General features: G+C 39.8%; 1 non-coding gene across 1 annotated transcript; it reads right to left on the bottom strand.

The window, feature by feature from the left end:
- Nucleotides 1-2,995: 2,995 nt before the first annotated feature.
- LOC129077002 (U6 spliceosomal RNA) lies at nt 2,996-3,102 on the bottom strand. Its single transcript, XR_008529768.1, has one exon. It is a non-coding gene; the product is annotated as a U6 spliceosomal RNA (small nuclear RNA).
- Nucleotides 3,103-4,782: the final 1,680 nt, after the last annotated feature.

Genomic DNA, 4,782 nt, shown 5'->3' with positions numbered 1-4,782 from the left:
CAGCCACTCGCTGTGTATTTCTCTGCCAGAGAGCCTCCTCTGTCCACCCCTGTGGCAGACTGGGAGTGCCAGAGAATTAACACTCCTCTCCCCTCCCAACCCCACTTGGGCAACAGACCTAGTTGGGTCTAGTTGGGACTAGTAAACAACCCAGTTCCCCTGCCCTTGAGTGAGCAGGATAACTCTGAGACAGAGTGATGGGTGTTCTATACTCCCACACTCCCAGGACTGAGCTTCAGTTGCCCCCACTGGTAACTGGCTTGATAACACATCTGTGCGTATTAGCTGCCTTCCTGCCCTGTCTCACTTCCCCATTCTCCTGTTTCCTGGGATCACATCCTAAATAAACCTTTGCTTTTGAATCCTTGCCTAAGAGTTACCTTCTGGAGGAACCAAAGCTATAGCTGTTTGAAGCCAACAGTCAGGAAGTACTTTTGTTTTAATAAAACAGCATTGCAAGAAAACAACAGGGAGCTCCATGGGCTTTGTTGCAGGGGTGAAGTGGGGGAGATTGTAGAGTTATTTTGTTGGTATGATGCCAACCATTTGGATGGCTGGAAATCAGGCCGAAAAATGGACAGCATGCTGCCGTGTTCCTGGGTATTTGGGGATCACATCAACAGAGTCAATATTCTGGGCTCCCCAGCAGAGCTGATTCTGGTTGTTCTGACTCTGGCCTGGGGGCAAAAGTTGGGGAGCATATCTCATGAGTTCTGCCTCAGAGCTCTTGACCTCATCTTGTGGCCCCTGTGAACTTCATCCTGCCTGTATCCTACTTCCATGCTCCTCTCCTCAGGCCTCCCACCTTGGGGGTCTCTGTTGTGGACTCTCTGCCCATCCTATTGGGACAAGGAGTTCTTTCATGGACCTTTATTGTGTGGAGGCTCCTGACACTAAGTTTCCAGGACATGCCCACACCTGTTCTCCAAGCTTTGCATCGATGGTCAATGCCCTTCCTAGCTGTCTTCAACTTGTCCCTTTCCTCCTGCATTCTGCCCTAGACTGAAAGTGGATCCAAACCTTCACATAATTGAAGCCTCTCAGGGCATTTTAGAGCTGTCTGCACCCAGATGGGGGTTCTTAGACCTTCTGTATGTTCAGAGGTATGCTATAACCTAACCTTCTTCTCTCAAGACCTTGTATGCAGAATTCTCCTTTCTGTAGTTCTTCGCATATTTGGAACCCACACTAGGCAGTGATGTTTGGGAAGGTGGCCTGACCTGGAACTCTGGACTCTGGAACTCTGGAATTCTGGAATTTCTCACAATTGTGCTCTACCTCTGCCAGGGTGTGCAGCCCACTGGGCTGAATACCCATGTCTTTGTTTGGACCTCTTAGGGTTCTTAATTAGAGATCCTTGGTCCTTTGGATTTCATATTTTAAAGGAACAGGCTATATTAACCAGGCTAGCTTTAATGTAAACACCCGTGAAAACTTTAAGAATGGATGGCTAGGTGACTGCTTCCCTGTGACTTTGGGCTCTTTTCCTGGCTTGCATACTGCCACCTTCTTGCTGTGTCCTCAAACAGTAAAGAGAGGGGGAGAGGGAGGGAGGGACGCCAAGGAGGGAAGGAGGAGAAGAGAGAATTTGAGAAAGAGGTCTTTCTCTTCTAAGGCCACAGTCCTATTGGATTAGAGCCCCACCCTTATTATCTCATTTAACCTTAGTTACCTACTAAAACCCTGTCTCAGAGACAGTCATACGGGAGGTTAGGGCTTCATCATAGGAATTTTGAACCCACACCAGGCAGGGTTTGGTCCATAGCAATAACTTTGCCCAGCTTCCTCCCTCAACCCCCCAGCATTTCACCAATTTATGTAGCTGAATACGAAAAATCCACAATTAGAGATGCATTTATTTGGCTTAAGGAGTTGTTAAAATGTAAATGGGCACAGATTTTGGTTGATGTGCCTCTGTGTGAGGTCGTCTCCTGAGAGCAGGTAAGGGTTCAAAAAGTATGAGGTCACTGAGTACCTATAGGTTGGGAATGGTCCCCACCTAGGGGAAAGAAAGGATACTAAAATGGAAGTCAGTTTTCTCCAAGCAATGTCTGTCTGTTTAACTTTGGCAAGACCTGTTCAAGTCCTCAGAATCATTTGCTTATCATCTTTTTTATTTTTTGCAAAAATAATCCCTAAAATTAAATAATTGAGTACTTAACCTTGTTTTCTTAGATCTACGAACAATTTTAAAGACAAGATGTTGTCTTTTAATGAAGTAGTCTAATTGACTCTACAAAGGGCAGGTAGAAGTACAACTTCTCATTGGTTTATCCAGCCTTCTATCAGCATAGACTTCTTATGAGCCAGCAAATTATGTATAATGACAACAGATGTTTGCAGTAAAGATTCTTATGTGCTGTTGAAGCCTAAAGTACTTTTCAAATCATCAACTATTAAATTATGTATGGGATAATTTTCATATTAACTGTGATTTTGATAAAGTCTTTGTTACTGTTTGTTGCTTAAAAGGTAATCCTTTATCAACCAAGATATGTCCACTTCAATACTTCATCTCCTCCTTTGCTAGCATCAGAATGGTAAAGTGACCCTTCTGGTGGGTAGTTATTGCTGGGATCAGCTGCTTGTGGATAATTACTTCAGGTAATCAGAACACTATCAGTCAGGCACATGGCTTTGACCCCTATGTGACCTTTGCTCCTAGGGGGACCCACTGAGGGTGGGTCAGTGATAGTTCAGTTCTGCTGAGGAAAGTACATGGAATTCCATATCCTTTGGACCTGCTCCATCAATGGTGTCATCTAGAGGCCCTCAATCCTGGCCATACATTAGATTAAAAAAGTACACAGAGGTAAGCGCTATCCTGAAATTGGTACTTACATTTTCAGACATTTTTTTATACTTATTCTACATATGAATAGGTCTTTAAGCAAGAGAGAATGCTACCTGCATGCATTTAAACTTCATATGATTGTTCTTTTTACTCTCATGTTCTTTTGCAACTTTCATTTTCTTTTTCTATTTTATTGTTCAAAAATATATGGAATGCTTCATGAATTTGCATGTTATCCTTGCACAGGGGCCATGCTAGTCTTCTCTGTATCGTTCCAATTTTAGTATATGTGCTGCTGAAGCAAGCACGTGACTTTCATTTTAATCAGTTATTTTTCTGAGATTTATCCTTGTTGCTACATTTAGTCCTAGCTCAATTCTTTTTCTTTGATCTGTAGTATTTAATTACATAAATATATAATATATTTATACATTTCTATTGGTGGTCATTTATGTTGTTTCAGATTTTGGTATTAAAAATGAAGCTGCTATGAACAGTCTTGAACATGTTTCCTTATACTAATATAGGGATTATATCTAGGATTGGAGGTATTGGATGGCAGGGTATATGCCTCTTCAACTGTACTAGATGTTACTGGATTACTTTTCTAAGCAACAGTATAAGTACTTCCTGTTGCTCAGCATCCTTGCCAATACTTAGCATAGTCAGACTTTTGAATATAGCTAAGATAATCGGTATGATATTGTATCTCTTTTAGTTTTTATTTGCATTTTGAGTATTAGTGTTCATTGACTATTTAAATTTTATCTTTGTGAAATTTTAGTTTGAGTTTTTTCTGTGAGATTATCTGCATTTTTATTGATTTATAGATGTTCTTTATATATTCTGGATACTAATTTTTAGTGATATATGTTGTAGATAATGTCTCCCAGTTTGTAGCTTATTTTTTCACTTTTTACAGTGTCTTCTGATAAAGTTCTTACTTTAAATGTAGTCAAATTTCTTCTTTTTTCTTTTGTGTTTTGTACTTTTTGTATTCCTATTATAAAGATATAAAGACATTCTTCTATATTTTCTCCTAAGTTTTAAATGTTGGCTTTTGATATAATTTTAGTCTAATTGGAATTGAGGGAGGAATCTGTGTGTAGATTGTTTTTCCATATAGAAAACCAGTTGTCCTAAGCATCATCTGTTGAAGAACTGATTCTTGCCCACCTAAACTTCATCTACTCTGGCACCTCTTCTGCTATATGTGCCCATATATCATGAATGTGCTTCCAGGCTCAGTCAAATTTGGCTTCCTGGAATATTTGTCTAACCCTGAGTGAATGCTACACTCAATTGCTATAGCTTTCTAATGAGGCTCGGTGCTGGTAGGTCAAGCTGTCACTTCTTGTTCTTTGTCAAATTGTCTTGGCCACTTGCTTTTACATACATACCTTAGAATTACCATAAAGTTCCATGAAGAATCTCATTAATATTTTGAGTGAAATTGCCTTGAATTTGTAGCATTACACATTTTTTTCCCAAAATTACTTATACATAGATATCTCCTTTGCATCTCACCAACAAAATGGGAAGTAGGTTAAATGCCTTATCCACAGCTCACAAAACTAGTTTGTCAATAGCAGAGTCTGATCTTTTATTTTTTAAACTTTTTCTTTTTATCCCCTTTTCTTTGCTTGAGAAATAATTCACATATCATAAAATTCACCTTCCTAAAGTATACAACTCAGTGGTTTTTAGTATATTCACAGGGTTGTATAACCATCACCACTATCTAATTTCAGAATATTTTCATCACTCCAAAGAGAAGCCCTGCACTCCTTGGTAGTCACTGCCTCTATCTCCCACTTTTCCCCTCATCCAGTGCCTGGCAACCACTAATCTACTTTCTATATCTATAGATTTGTCTATTCTGGGCATTTTATATAAATGGAATCATGTGACATGTAGCCTTCTGTGCCTGGCTTCTTTCACTTAGCATTATGTTTCAAGTATCTTCCATGTGATGATTCAGAACTTCA

The sequence above is a fragment of the Pteronotus mesoamericanus genome, unplaced genomic scaffold, assembly GCF_021234165.1.
Source record: "Pteronotus mesoamericanus isolate MK-2021 breed Mesoamerican mustached bat unplaced genomic scaffold, CSHL_Meso_final contig_65, whole genome shotgun sequence".
Classification (NCBI taxonomy): Eukaryota; Metazoa; Chordata; class Mammalia; order Chiroptera; family Mormoopidae; genus Pteronotus; species Pteronotus mesoamericanus.
This window is presented reverse-complemented; position numbering and strand designations above follow the sequence as displayed.